The sequence below is a fragment of the Bos grunniens genome, chromosome 8, assembly GCF_055505025.1.
Source record: "Bos grunniens cultivar Pamir isolate PY7600 chromosome 8, Bosgru_T2T1.0, whole genome shotgun sequence".
NCBI classification, from domain to species: Eukaryota; Metazoa; Chordata; class Mammalia; order Artiodactyla; family Bovidae; genus Bos; species Bos grunniens.
The window spans coordinates 17,172,517-17,189,081 of NC_141172.1; the positions used below are offsets into that span (position 1 = coordinate 17,172,517).

The following is a 16,565-nucleotide window of genomic DNA, read 5'->3' on the forward strand; positions in this document are numbered from 1 at the left end:
GTACAGGAGATTCAAACATACCAAAGTATTTACTGATAAAATTATGGAAACTATAAAAAAGAAGAAAGAATATTGTCAGTTGCAAGCCAAAAATACATTAATTCAGAATTTTCTAAGTAATACTATAGTAGCAAAGTACCCTAAAAGATGATGCCATTGTATCAGATAGTTAAGTCAGAGAAAGTGTAGAAAGGAGGATGGTGAGGAAAGGATATACTCTAATTTTATTATCAGTTTAGGGAACTGAAAGATACTGTCTAAAAAGAAGAAGCTCAGAGTATCTTATTTTGGTATTAATATAAAGGCTATTAAGAGGACACAATGATAGAATATCCTGTATATCGTAATAGTAAAAAGAAAATAAGAAAATTGTCTACATAGTGAAAGATATCTAAAACAGCATGACCTAAAATAATGACAAAAATGATCAAGAATTTGTCATGTAAAGCAATTTAAATGAGATTAAATTGTTCAGCAGAACAAGAAAAGATCTTCAGATTACTCAAAGAAAAATTCAATTATCTGATGTGTACAGGGGACATAGTAAACAAAGTAATTGAAAAAGTTTGAAGGTTGTGGACATAGTAGATATATGAAAAGGAGGATACAATATTGGCAAGAGACAAAGTAGAAAATTCAGCCATAGAAATATTAAACCAACAAAAGGCAGTTTATAATTTTAAAGGCTACAGCTTATAATGATAATATGACAGTTATAAATATTTATCCATCAAATAACAAAGCATAAACTGTCATAAAGCAAAATGTATCAGAAACCTGAAGTAAATAAGCTGAAACACAAACATAATAGAATATTTTAACATACTATCTTTGCCAAAGATAGATTAAATAGTCAAAACAGCAGGGATGTAGAAGACCTAAACAACATAAGAAATAAAAGTAAATCTTACAGGTCTATGATGAACTTGGTCCCCTAAAAAGGAGATAATTAATAAATTATTTTAATATAAAAATAAATAAGGGAGTAAATCCTGAGTTCTCATCCAAGGTGAAAAATTACTTTTTATTTTGTATCTATATGAGATGAAGGATGCTCACTAAACTTATCATGGCAATTATTTCATTATGTATGTAGCTCAAATCATTAAAAATAAAGAAATAAAATCAGAATTTAATCTAGAAAGCAGTAGAACTAATAGTATAAACTATGCTATTATATTTATTTTGTATTGGAGAAAATAAAATAAGGTAACTAGGAATAATCTATTCAAGAAAGCAAAGAAGAATACACAGAAACAAAACAATGAGTGACAAAAAGGATATATCCCCCAAATCCCAAAGCTTTAAATATTTTACAAAACTGTGCAATAAGTTCTATGAATGTTTTATAGAAAATATATTTTATGGAAACTTACCCCCACATAATCAGGGATTATTAAAATAATCAAGGTAATTCTACAAATGTAAATAATCACAATGTTACTGAAAATGTTTCAAAGCATATATAATGAGAGAAAGCATCCAAATTCTTCACAAAAACAAGTAAAGTACTTATAGTAAATGTCATAATCTTATACCATAAAGAAAACTAAAGACCAATCTTAATTTCCCACACTACAAAGTCTAATGCCTAAGTAAAATACTAGCAGAATTCAATATCGCCTTCATCATATTAAAGCAGTAACACATGAATGTTTTCCTTTAAAATGGGGTGAGATAGTATCAGCTGGCATGTAGAAAATCACATTTTCCATCAATTAATATACACATTCAGAAATTAATGGATCTGTGAATGCTAGAAATAAGAGATGGTACAAAGATAATATCGCTAATATTTTTAAGTAAAAAGCCTATCTAAGAAGGATTATCAGTAATCAAATTTATAATTTTAAACTAAGTAGATGATTTGCAAATATTAAAATGTCCTTTTATATTGTTATTATAAAAGCAACAAATTGTTGTTGTTTAGTTTTCTAAGTTGTGTCCAACTCTTTGTAGCCCCATGGACAGTAACCCTCCAGGCTCCTCTGCCCATGGGATTTCCCAGGCAAGAATACTGGAGTGAGTTGCCATTTCTTTCTCCAGGGGATCTTCAACCCAGGTCTCCTGCATTGGCAGATGGATTCTTTACCACTGATCCACCAGGGAAGCCCAAATATAAGAAACATATATCATATTCCTACCACCACAGGTTGCTACTATTGACATTTATGTATATCTTTCCAGATCTTTTCTGATATGCATGTACGTGGGTTGGTGTGTATCTGTGTGTGTTTTGTATGCATACAAATGCCTGTCTAAACTATTTCACTTGAAAATAAATATATGACCACATTATGTGAAATTGTACACCTTGGTACTGTGTTTCTGGAGTTCTAACAGTTAATATTACATTGTTGTTTTTTCATTGCTAAGTAGTGTCCTACTCTTTGCAACCCCATAGCCTGTAGCCCGCCAAGCTCCTCTGTCCATGGGATTTCCCAGGCAAGAATACTGGAGTGAGTTGCCATTTCTTTCTCCAGGGGATCTTCAACCCAGGTCTCCTGCATTGGCAGATGGATTCTTTACCACTGATCCACCAGGGAAGCCCAAATATAAGAAACATATATCATATTCCTACCACCACAGGTTGCTACTATTGACATTTATGTATATCTTTCCAGATCTTTTCTGATATGCATGTACGTGGGTTGGTGTGTATCTGTGTGTGTTTTGTATGCATACAAATGCCTGTCTAAACTATTTCACTTGAAAATAAATATATGACCACATTATGTGAAATTGTACACCTTGGTACTGTGTTTCTGGAGTTCTAACAGTTAATATTACATTGTTGTTTTTTCATTGCTAAGTAGTGTCCTACTCTTTGCAACCCCATAGCCTGTAGCCCGCCAAGCTCCTCTGTCCATGGGATTTCCCAGGAAAGAATACTGGAGTGGGGTGCCATTTCCTTCTTCCAACCCAGGGATCGAACTTTATCTCTTGCGTCTCTTGCATTGGCAGGCAGATTCTTTACCACTGAGCCACATTAGATCAAATCATTTTGGTTCAGTAGAGAAATATATATATAATGAATTAATGAGGGGCTTCCTTAGTGGCTCAAATGTAAAGAATCTGACTGCATTGTGGGAGAACTAGGTTCAATCCCTGGGTGGGGAAGATACCCTGGAGAAGGGAATGGCTTCCCACTCCAGTATTCTTGCCTGGAGAATTTCATGGACAGAGAAACCTAGCAGGCTGCAGTCCATGGGATCTCAAAGAGCTGGACACAACTGAGCAACTAACACTTCACAAGAAATATTTATGCCTGTTTTATGCTAGTCACTGAATAATTAAATAAGAACCATCTAATTTAGTCAAAAACAATAATAGGAAGAAAATAAACACAGTATCAAGAGGTATATAGTATTATCCCTGCTTCCTAGAAAATGGTGTCCATGGGATTCTCCAGGCAAGAATTTTGGAGTGGGTAGTCATTCCCTTCTTGAGGGGATCTTCCTAAACCAAGGATCAAACCTGGGTCACCCACACTGAAGGCAGTGAGCCTTCTGAGCCACCAGGGAAGCACAGAATTGGCATGTAGACCTAACCAATCCCAGGACCATGGTGTGTCTGCTGTTGCTTTTTGCCTCATATGTCTTTTCTCCTGCACTTTCCTCATTGCTTCCTGATAAAACATGAGATAGTATCTTGGAGTATACATGTGGAACTTACACCCACTAACAAGTTGTCGCTTTGCAGGACATGTCAGAATTATGGCACACCTGTTTTCCCTAGTGTGAAAGCCTCTCTGCTGCTGCTGCTGCTGCTGCTAAGTCACTTCAGTCGTATCCGACTCTGTGTGATCTCATAGACGGCAGCCCACCAGGCTCCCCCGTCCCTGGGATTCTCCAGGCAAGAACACTGGAGTGGGTTGCCATTTCCTTCTCCAATGCATGAAAGTGAAAAGTGAAAGTGAAGTCGTTCAGTCATGTCGGACTCTTAGCGACCCCATGGACTGCAGCCTACCAGGCTCCTCCATCCGTAGGATTTTCCAGGCAAGAGTACTGGAGTGGGGTGCCATTGCCTTCTCCGGAAAGCCTCTCTGAGTGATCACCAAAGCCTATTACTAGCTCTGATGTATTTAACTTCTCTAAAAAAAAAAAAAAAGCTGCTGTTATTCCATATGAAGAAAGTACTCTCTGTTTTTCTTCTATTTACAAAATAAGTTCACATTAAATAAAATGATCTGACTATTCAAGTCAGCAACCTTCTGTGCCTTTGGCATCTATCCTGTCCTGTTCAGCCAGTTAGCAGCAAGAACCTCACCCTCAGTAACCAGAAAGTGTAAAGTGAATTGTTCTGTTGTGAGATACCTTAATACACAGGTCTTAGGGTCAGAAAGAAAATAAATGATACAGCTTATATTTTTGTTTCTATTTTCTTTTACTTTACTGACCGTAACTTTAATGAATAGGGGTTATGGCTCCTTTGAAAGCCCCTTGGAATTTATTTTGAAGGCTTGCATTGGCCAAACATGCATATTGACCCATTCTTTGTCTTATTTCCTGTTTTAATTGAGTGTTAAAGGTTACGCGTTGCTGTTAGAGTAAGACATGACTGGCAGCAGAGGTCAGGGACTCTCTGGTATTCTATTAGAGCCATAAAAACAAAACAGAATGATAATTTCACCTGTTCTAACCTCAATTTTTCCAGGATGGGACAGGCATTGACCTTATTGTTTGTCAGCCATTGACTCTATAAACTTCAGCTACCCTAATTCTGCTTACTAAACAGTAAGAGTGCTTTTACAAGGATGAAAAATAAAACAATGAAAAAGACTCAAAGATGACTCAAAGGAGAGATGTCTCCAGGTGACAGAAAAGAGAAAATAACTTCTTTTTTTATTCCTAGGTCACATCCCTCGTTTGTATAGTTTACAACAATAACAGTTTCTACCAACAACCTTCAATTTTATCTTCTTTTGTGGAATACCTTATAACTTCCTTCATGTGAGCAAGTACAAGCAATAAATCTAATAAATTGCTCATGCTACCTAAAACCCATCTGTGGCACTTGAAGGGTTTATGAATTTCTCTGAAAGTTTTCTCCACTTTCCCTACCCTTTAAAAGTTGTGGGCTGAAATGTAGGTAGATATTTAAGGGCATAATTAATCTTTTCTCATCTTTTTTCTGAAAGGCAAAAATAGCAATCGTGAAGAAAGCATATGTTAAATATTTCTTTTGAAAGTATTTAAAAACTGACTTCTTATCAAAAATTTAATGAAAATAAAGGTTATAATCTGAAGCTAATTATCTTTCAATTTCAGGGTCCAATTTAATGTAGGTTTCTGATGAGCAATTAAGTAAAGTTTTAAAAGCTGGAATTTTTTGTTGTTGGTAATTGAAGTCTAGTTGATTTACAATATTGTGTTAGTTTCAGGTATACAGTAAAGTGATTCATGGTTCTGTGTGTATGTATATATATATATATATGTGTGTGTGTGTGTATGTATGTATATATATTCATATTCTTTCCCATTATAGGTTTTTACAATATATTGAATTTAGTTCTCTGTCTATTTACCTATGCAATAAAACCTTGTTGTTTCTATATTTTACTTATGGTAGTTTGTATCCATACATTCCATACTTCTAATTTATCCCTCTCCCCTCTTTCCCTTTGGTAACCATAAATTTGTTTTCTATGTCTATGAGTCTATTTCTGTTTTATCAAGAAATTCATTGGTATTATTTTTTAAATTACACATATAAGTTATATCCTATATATTTGTATTTCTTGGTCTAACTTACTCCACTTAGTATGATATTCTCTAGGTCCATCCATGTTATTGCAAATGACAATATTTCATTCTCTTTTATGACATACATACATACATACATACATACATAGGCTTCCCTGGAGGCTCAGTGGTAAAGAATCCACCTGCCAGTACAAAAGTACATTTGCGCTAAGTCCCTTCTGTCATGTCCAACTCTTTGTGACCTTACAGAAGGTAGCCCACCAGGCTCCTCTGTCTGTGGGGATTCCCCAGGCAAGAATGCTTGGATGAGTTGGCATGCCCTCTTCTAGGGGAATCTTCTCAATCCAGGGATAGAACCCACATCTCTTATATCTCCTGCATTGGCAAGTGGTTTCTTTACCACCAGCGCCACCTGGGAAGACCCCAATGCAAAAGTTGTGGATTCAATTCCTGGGTCGGAAAGATCCCCTGGAGGAGGAAATGGCAACCCACTCCAGTATTCTTGCTTAGGAAATCCCATGGACAGATGGGGCTGTCCTGGTGGGCTACAGTCCATGGGGTCGCAATGAGTCGAATACGACTTAGTGACTAAACATCAAAACAACATATATACATATATATTATGTATTATGTATATATATATTCCACATCTTCTTTATCCATTCATCTGTCGTTAGACCCTTAAGTTGCTTCCATGACTTGGCTGTTGTAAATAGTACTGCTATGAACTTGGGTGTACATGTATCTTTTTAAATTAAATTTCTTGCCTTTTCTAGGTTTATGCAGATGAGTGGATTTGCTGGGTCAGTATGATCATATGACTGGATCAAATTTAAAACTATTTTTAGTTTTTTAAAGTACCTCCATACTATTTTCCACAGTGGCTGCACCAATTTACATTCCTACCAACAGTGTAGGAATGGTCCCTTTCTCCATACCCTCTTCAGCATTTATTATTTGTATACTATTTGATGATCACTGTACTGACTGCTGTTCAGATGATACTTCACTGAAGTTTTGACTTGTGCCTCTTTAATAATTAGCACTGTTGAGCATCTTTTCACATGCTTTTTTAGCCATCTGTATTTGCATACTTTGGAAATTAACTCCATGTCAGCTGCCTGGTTTGATGATATTTTCTCCCAGTTGCTAGATTGTCTTTTCATTTTGTTTATGATTTCCTTTGTTTTGCAAAAGCTTTTAAGTTCGTGGATCTTTCTGATAACAATAAATATTTGTTGGTGGTTTTCTGTAGTTTGAAGGGAAATGATTTGAAATTTAAATAGTGTTATTTAGTTACATTTTTTTTTTTGTTAAGGATGACTACTATTCTTCAAAGGCCATTTGGAAATCATAAGTTATCCTTTTGTCTTCACTTTAAAAAAAGTAATATTTTTCTCTCAATCTGCCCATTGTTTTGAAGTTATAATTTGAAGGTTAACATTGAATTTTTGATTACAGGTATAACAATAAGCCTTCTTTAACATGAACTTGAATTTTTAGCTTTTTCAATGCCAAGGTAGAAAACAAAATAAAAATACCATATATAATTTTTCTATGGAAATTACTGGTGTTTGTGGTTAAACTGACAGATAGTAATTAACAAATTAATAAGATTACATTGAATTTCTAGGTTACTTGTTAGAAGTTAGATGTGTATTTTTAGGGGCGTATGTTTTAATATGGGGGCATCAGTAGTTACAGGAAAACTAATGATGTTTTAATTCCTTGATTTTTTCTTAAGCACCAAATGAAATAAAGTGATTTGACACACATTTAACTAAAAAAGAGACCAGAAGATTATTGGAAGATTAAAAAAGTGAAATTTTCTCACTTTACAAATTGATTTAAAGTTTTACACCAATTAACAATTTCAGCTTATTATTATAAGAAACTTAAAAAACATGGTACCATGAGAAATATGGTTTATCCTATATTTGTTTGACCAAAAGCCAATGTAATAGGAACAAAAGCCAATAAACAACCTTAAATTTCCTTGAAACTCAGTGGATTCAGCTGAATTTTTGATCAACTTGGTCAGCATTACCTTTTAAGATGAGGCTGACTTTTCCCCCTCAGTTATTGAGGGGTTATTAAATAATTGATGCTGCTGACCTGAATTTGGAAAATTGGTACACGATGAAGAACCATTTCTCAATTGAAAAGTTACCCAATAGCTTATTTTCATAATTCTGTCCTCATTTCAGGGATTTCTCCTCCTCCTTTCCATATGAGAACTTCCTGAACCATAGATTTATGACAAATTGCTCAGATAGTATGTAACCATCTTGAGTCTGGGAACACTTACTGGTAGGTCTTACAACTCCATGAAGAGGTGATGGTATGACTCCTTTGTGAGATCTTCAGAGAAAGTTAATACCTTTTCATTGTAGAAGTCCCAATGACAAGAATATTACCTTACACATTTCAGTATTCAACAAATGAACCTGTTTGGCCACACTGGACATGTAACTGTGTCTTGGTAAAGAGAATTTGATATTCTTTAGCCATAATATTCCTGAAATGGGTAACTATAAGGGCATTGTATACACTTAAAATCACTCAAAATACAAAAAGAAGGGGAAGGGGGACTTGGTAGTGTCATGATGCAACTTCAAATTCACATTATTTTAGGAGCATTTGACAAATTCTGTATTACTTCAAAGAAATGGATGGTGTCTCTTATGAATGTATATTCTCTAGATTTATATATAAAAGAGCCATAACAAAACTCACACTCAATAAAGTCTTTAGCTGCCCTCTTCTCCATGCAATGTTACACCATGTCTCATAAATATCTTGTTTGAAACTACACATTTAAAAAGGCATTAATTACTATTGACAGTGCTCTACAAATAAGCTAGCCATAAAAAATGTGAATAAAAGGAGTGACATGATCTTGGTTTTGTGAATATTTGGAGCAACAATGAGTCTGAGAAGAGGACAATCCTATTTCATTCCCACTGAGGTTCGTGTCCATGTAAACTCCCTTTTAATAGCATCCACATTACACTGGAAAATAGGTATGTTACCTTTTGAAAGTGAGTGCATTAAAAGAATCCAGCCCTTTGCTAAAAAGGTCAGCTCTTGAAAGCCTTCAAGAGCTTTGGTAGCTGAGAAAGCTGGAGGGCTGTAAATCCTTCATTTCGTTGCTAAGAAGCTTGGCTCCTGAGAATCACATCAGTGTTCTCTAACACAGAGAGTGGAATGCGAATCCTTTGTTCCCAGCCTATGATGCTGCACTCCTGAGTACTTGTTTCCTTGGCTAAGAGAACATGCGGGAGAGGTCTATGAGGTGAACTTAGAGATTAATTATGAATAGAGACAAACTGAGAAAGATAGGCAAAAAATGTACAGTGTGTTAAGAAAGAAGACTTACTTGCAAGAATGCCAGATGGCAAATGCCATTACACAGAAATACATGCACTGAAATGATAGTCACATGGTAATATTTGAAAATGTTTTGTAATCTCAGCATATTTTTTTTACTATGAAAAATATCTGTCAAGGAAAATGCCTTCCCCATTGGCTTATTTTAACACACTGATTGAAAATAAAGAAAAAATACAAAAAGTCATTGTACCTTTAAATCAAACTGTGACATACCAGAACCAGTCTTCACTTATTATATAGTAAGAGGAACACTTTAAACAACTGGATAATAAATAATTATTGTTGTTCAGCAAAAAATAAGTACAGCACATTTTGGATACATGTTGAAGGCATTGTATCAACTTTTTTCTATTTGCATAATTTAAAACAGCACAAATATTATGTGATGAAGTGTTACATTTAGGAAATCATTATACATATCTTTAAATATTTCAATACCTGTGAAAATTGTTATTTTTATCTGTGTACATATTAAATTAGTGAAATCCAAATGACCATGATAACCCATAAGAACAGCATTATATGGCTGAACAAAAAAAAAATAATGATGTTAGTATTAATAATAATAATGACTGTTATTGATCTAGTATGTATTTCAGGTACAACTATAAGCACTTTACATGCACTGATTGTATCATGGATGTTTGATACAATCTTTTGAGTTGTATACTACTATGTATTCCATTTACACAGTGGGCACAGAATTTGAGAAATTTGTTCAAGATCCCAAAACATGAGGTTAACTGGTAGAGCTGAGATATGAACCCATGCCACCATCAAGAATAGTATTTACAGATAGTGCAAAAAGGGTGTGTACCATTTAAGAGTAGGGATTTCGACATAGAAATAATGATAAACTTTTTTTTTCTCCTCTGCCTGTTACAAAGCCATACCCTATATATGAGATGTTGTGATCTTTATAGCCCTTATATAAGTTCAGGTTGCATATTACATAGCAATGTTCAGGAATATTTAGTGATTTAGCTAGTGTCATGTTTAGGGAATCTCAGGATATGGAACAAAAACTGGTTTCTAACAGTCATTCCTCTCTAATGCCTTTCTCTACTATTTTTTTTAAAATTGGGGTATAATTGCTTACAATTTTGTGTCAGTTTCTGCTGTACAACAAAGGGAATCAGCTATATGTCCACATATATCCTCTCCCTCCTGAATCTCCCTCCCACCCCGTCTCCTCATTTTACCTTTCTTGGTCACCAAAGAGCACCGAGCTGAGCTCTCTCCACTATTGCAGATTCCCACTAGCTATCTGTTTTACAGATGTTAGTGTATCAATGTCAGTTGTAATCTCCCAAATCATTGCATCTACCATCCTCCCCCATGTCCTTTATATAGATGGTAAATATTGCACAAGCTTCAAATCAACTTAAGTGATGATATAGAAACAAAATAAGTTGATTAATATAGATATTAATTACCAATGCATTATTTTCTCAAAAACTTGCCTGTTACCATATGCCAATGCCAGCAGCATAACTCCAAAACTTGTGGTCACTTTCACTGGCTTCTCAAACTGGGTTCATAAATTGTGATTGTTCTTTAATTTGTAATATACATATATTACTTTTCTTTCAGTTTTCACTATAATGAAAATAGTTATCTGCAGCCTCATGCTTGGATAACTGCAAAAGCCTTTTACGTGGTTTTCACTGAGTTGAAATTTCCACATTTAAAGCACATGTCTGTATTATGGTTAATCTCTAAATTCTTGACAGTGAATATGTCCTGAAGCTTCTTGCTGCCCTACTGTCCAAAGCTTAGATATAAAAATTAATATTATATGAGAACTCTACAGTCCAAGATTTGAGCCCTAATGCTCCACTTATCAGCTATATGATCTTTAGCAAGTAAGAGAGTTAAAATCTCTGTGAAAAATGAGTGTTAATCGCTCAATTGTGTCTAACTCTTTGTGACCCTGTGGACTGTAGCCAGTCCCTTCTCCAAGGGATTGTACCAATGCAGGCATCGAGCCCAGGTCTCCTGCATTATAGACAGACTCTTTGCCATCCGAGCCACCTCTGTGCTTTGTTACAATTTCCTTTTTAATTGGATTGGTAATGCTATTCACTCATAGATTGTTATGACACCTAAATGGGCTATCACATGTAAAGTGAAATGAAGATTGTCTAGCCTAACAGTAAGTGCTCAATAAACGTTACCCATTATTAGAACAACTTATTTTGTCCCTTCATAGGATCCATAGAAGAGACATCTGGTTAAAAGCATCTTCCAGTCTGCTAGTCGTAGTCTTAGTTTTGAATTCTGCCTGCTTCTCCTAGTTACTGTGTGATGTTAAGAAAATTGCTTGATCTAAGCCTCAGTTTCCTTGTCTGTAAAGTATAATTTAGTAACAATTCTTCGAAGGAAAATTAGGTGAGATAGTAAAGGTATACTATTTAACACTAGATGTGGCTTGTAACAAATACTCAATAGTTGTTAATGATTGTATTTTTTACTGAAATTGTTGGAGAGATTGCTAGAAGAAAAAAAATCATATGAAATCATTACTGAGAAATTTATTTTTCAAAATTATGCTATTTTTTATTACTTAGAAATCCTGTCTACAAAACATAACCAGTTTTGTAAATTATCATATTTATCTTTTTAATTTGTTTGTTATAACACAAACAACAGCAAAAAGCTAAATAGTTTTGAAATCTGAATTCAGCAAACGAAAAGGATACATTATTTTTCTAAATTTTTAATATTGCCTTCTATTTCTTAACAATATCATTTTTCCCCAAATTGATATGTCTATTGATAAAGTAGGGAGATAAGATATTGCTTCTTTGCGTTCTCTCTTAAGCTACCATAAGATCAGAATACAGTCAATTCCCATTTGTAAATAGTTTGAATTCTAAAGTTTCTTTGATAACTCAAAATACATTGCTTTCTATGTATTCATTTGGAAGTCAAAATATATTTTTCCCTCTATGAAAAAGTTGAATATGCTGATTGCTGCCCCTAGGCAAGTTCAAAAAACTTAATTTAATACTTACTATTCAAATATAACATATGCTACATTTGCAGTTGATATATATGGAAAGGTTTATGGTACTGATGAAGTGAAAAATGAATGCCATGTATGTCATTTTCATGGGCTTTTCCAGCCTTGATGCCATTTTCTCCAGTCACTGGTAGCAAAATCCCCCTTTTTTCTTAAACATGCCTCATTATAGATGCATGCACAGTTATTGTACTTCAACATGAATAACACAATTTTGTTAAATGAATTTGATAAAAATCAGACCATGTGTTAAGGGATAACTCACATGTCTTCTTTGTTTTGGATGCAAAAAATCGTATACTCTGGAAAGTGCAGCAACTGACCTCCCAAAAAGCTTGTTTTCTTGCTAGGTGGGAAATTTGACTCATGCTTTTTTTTTTTTTTTAAAAGATAGTTTTTATTTCTTGTGATTTGCTTAACTAATTATTATTCTCATTTCTGACAACATAGCTAGCATGCAGTTTTTTTTTTTTTTTTTTCCTGACTTTGGCCAGTTTAGGGGAAAAAAATAATTGCTGTTCATTACAAATTTTTTTTTTTTTTGCCATCATATTCTAATCTGTTCTTACTAAAAGCCAAACATTTTCATTCATGATAATAGGAACTATTACTGCTCATATTTTTCTTTGGTTTTTGGTCTTTATCCTTAAATGAAACTTAAACTTTCTTACTCTGTAGGGAAGAAAAAAAGTACTGGTACTGCACTTGATGAAACAGATTTCATTTCATTTCAACTAGATGTTGATGGAAGAACAAAGGCCATCAGTCTGTTCAGTTCAGTCACTCAGTCATGTCTGACTCTTTGTGACCCCATGGATTGCAGCACACCAGGCTTCCCTGTTGGTCACCAACTCCTGGAGCTTGCTCCTGGAGATAATTTCTTGAACATGGAAGATGGCAATTCAGTTAGCCTTTCTGATTATTTTAAAAGTCATCAGCAAGGACAATGTTAAAAGTGTTTATCTTGAAAGGGCATAGTCTTTGAAACTTAAAATTCTAATATAATAAATAAGAATAATGTTGAAAATCTCAGCTAGAATTGTAAAGCCTGTATATGACAAATGACGTTTACCCAGTTTCAAAGCAAACAGGAGTGGTTATTATCCCATCTGACTAATGAACAAAATGAATTTCATAGATATATACTCAAGGCCAAAGATTTGACTGGCTTCAATACGTGACACCCTAAGCAGACAGCAAGGATGAGTTTCAAGGCCCATATTTTTGAGGAAAGAAAGTACATGTGTAAAATGCCTACAGTACTGAATAGGTAAAGCTACTTTGGCTGCTTCACAGTGGACTAACAGACACAATGGAGGAAGAAGGTTTTGGTCAAAAGCAATGGAAGGGAAGAAAAAAATGTATACCATATTTTGACATTCTCAGAACCAGGATATATCCTTTCAATGTAGAAAATATACCTTAGCCAGTCAGGATTAAATAGGTTTATAGAATTATTTTTTCCAGTACCCAAACTAGATTAATTTTCATTATTAAGGCTCAGATTATATAGTTGGTGTTCCATTTTTATAGGCTGAAGAATCTGAAAGCCACTGCCTTTCAAGTTATCCCAGTGCTTCTGGCATTTTCAAATGTCTGGCTCCAGGTTATAAGAAAAGAAACCTGCTATCGATAAGTAGCTGGCAAAAGAAGTCTGGAATTGTCTTCCCTAATATAAATAGGTATTTCAGCATAATTTAGGAAAGTGTGAGGTCTTTCTGTTAGAATGTTCCACACTTGCACTTCAGACCAAGATGGAGTCACAGGGGCTAGATACGCTTTCCCTCCTGAAACCAAACAGATAAAATGTGAGAAACAGTGATTTTTAAGAAACTGACCATGGCCTTTAGACAATGAAAAGCAGTGTGAAAGTCATTCAGTCTTGTCCAACTTGTGACCCCATGGACTGTGGAATTCTCCAGGCCAGAATACTGGAGTGGGTAGCTGTTCCCTTCTTCAAGAGATCTTCCCAACCCAGAGATTGAATCCAGGTCTACTGCATTGCAGGTGGATTCTTTACCAGCTGAACCACCAGGGAAGCCCAATGAAAAGCAGGGGATCCTAAATATTTAAAACCTGCAAAATGAGTTCAATAATTGCACCAGGTTAGGGCCTAGAGAGTATTTCCCTGAGGCTGCATAGGAAGGGGGAACTCAGGTGAAGCTTGAAGTTCTTCCTGAGTTGAGGTGGAGCTGAGAACTGAGGAAGACCAAGGTGGCTGGAGTTTGGAGCACAGAAGACAGGGGAAATGAAAGCTGTGCAAATAGAGAATTAAGAGTTGGACACAACTGAGGTGACTGAGCATTCACACACTATCAAGTATTTGCAGAATACTACTAGTTCATAAATTTAAAGAACGTATAATATACAAATTGGAAAAGGAGTATGTCAAGGCTGTATATTGTCACCCTGTTTATTTAACTTATATGCAGAGTACATCATGAGAAATGCTGGACTGGAAGAAACACAAGCTGGAATCAAGATTGCTGGGAGAAATATCAATAACCTCAGATACACAGATGACACCACCCTTATGGCAGAAAGTAAAGAGGAACTAAAAAGCCTCTTGATGAAGGTGAAAGTGGAGAGTGAAAAAGTTGGCTTAAAGCTCAACATTCAGAAAACGAAGATCATGGCATCCGGTCCCATCACTTCATGGGAAATAGATGGGGAAACAGTGGAAACAGTGTCATTTTATTTCTGGGCTCCAGAATCACTGCAGATGGTGACTGCAGCCATGAAGTTAAAAGACGCTTACTCCTTGGAAGGAAAGTTATGGCCAACCTAGATAGCATATTCAAAAGCAGAGACATTACTTTGCCAAGAAAGTTTCGTCTAGTCAAGGCTATGGTTTTTCCTGTGGTCATGTATGGATGTGAGAGTTGAACTGTGAAGAAGGCTGAGCACTGAAGAATTGATGCTTTTGAACTGTGGTGTTGGAGAAGACTCTTGAGAGTCCCTTGGACTGCAGGGAGATCCAACCAGTCCATTCTGAAGGACATCAGCCCTGGGATTTCTTTGGAAGGAATGATGCTAAAGCTGAAACTCCAGTACTTTGGCCACCTCATGCGAAGAGTTGACTCATTGGAAAAGACCCTGATGCTGGGAGGGATTGGGGGCAGGAGGAGAAAGGGACGACAGAGGATGAGATGGCTGGATGGCATCACTGACTCGATGGACATGAGTCTGAGTGAACTCTGGGAGTTGGTGATGGACAAGGAGATCTGGCATGCTGTGATTCATGGGGTCGCAAAGAGTCGGACATGACTGAGCGACTGATCTGATCTGATCTGATCTGATAATATACATACACACACACATATACATGTGTGCATGGTCCGTCACTTCAGTTGTGTCTGATCCTTTGCAACCCTATAAACCATAATCCCCCAGGCTCCTCTGTCCATGGGATTCTCCAGGCAAGAATACTGGAGTGTGTTGCCATGCCCTCCTCCAGGGGATCTTCCTGACCTTGGGATGGAACCCATGTCTCCTGTGTCTCCTGCATACCAGGCAGATCCTTTACTGCTGAGCCACTGGGAAAGCCCTGGTAGTGAACCTTACAAAATAATTAAGCGAAATATTGTCCAGAGGTCACACAATGCTAAAGTAGTGCTTGTTCCTAAGACTTAAATTTGAAAAAATTCACTGGGCATTGGTGAAGTACTTAAAGGGGTCTTGCCTAAGCAGTGAGGAGTAAGTATTTTTGGTGGTGCCTAACAAGTTTAAAAAACAAGACTCAAAGGATCATATTTTTCCAGGTAATTTAACTGAATTCCAGAAAACCCCTGAAGCAGATTTATGAGAAAGAATACAAAATACTAAGCACCAAAAACAGTAAAAATTTTTGTTTAGACAATCAAATATCTTTTAGAGAGATTTGAATAATATTCCCAACCATATATGCCTTTTAGTTTCCATGTAGAGGGCTTTCCTGGTGACTCAGATGGTAAAGAATCTGCCTCCGATGTGAGAGACTCAGGTTTGATCCATGGGTTGGGAAGATCCCCTGGAGAAGGAAATGGCAACCCACTCTAATACTCTTGCCTGGAGAATTCCATGGACAGAGGAACCTGGCAGACGACAGTCCATGGGGGTCTCGAAGAGTCAGATATGACTGAGCGACTAATACTTTACAATGTAGAATTCATTTCTTTGCAGTGTTTAATCTCATTAATCCCTTCCAAGATATTTTTTACAGCAGACATTGTGGTGTTTATCTCTAGAAGATCTATTTCTGTCTTTTTATGTTTTTCTTGCCTCTACTTAACTTTATGAACATAAGAAATGCACTTACAGTAACCATATGATTTACAAACTAAATATGAAATAGAAAGCTACAGACCATGAACATTTAAAAATTCATTAATGACCAAATATCTTGTTAAAAAATTAGCAAAATGTAAGACATTTCCCCCCAAATGTATACTTTTGGGGAAAAA

At 35.7% G+C, this 16,565-nt stretch overlaps 1 protein-coding gene across 7 annotated transcripts in view; it reads left to right on the top strand.

Moving 5' to 3' along the window:
* LOC147366710 (uncharacterized) overlaps positions 1 to 16,565 on the top strand; it is a 1,020,409-nt gene that overhangs the window by 843,713 nt on the left and 160,131 nt on the right. Inside the window, exon 8 of one of the 7 annotated variants that reach the window (XR_015168963.1) lies at positions 3,703 to 4,106. The exons of the other annotated variants lie outside the window; for them this stretch is intronic. The gene's annotated coding sequence lies outside the window, so the exon portion shown is untranslated. Of the gene's footprint in view, positions 1 to 3,702; positions 4,107 to 16,565 lie in introns of those variants that run through there. 7 annotated transcript variants of the gene reach the window in all.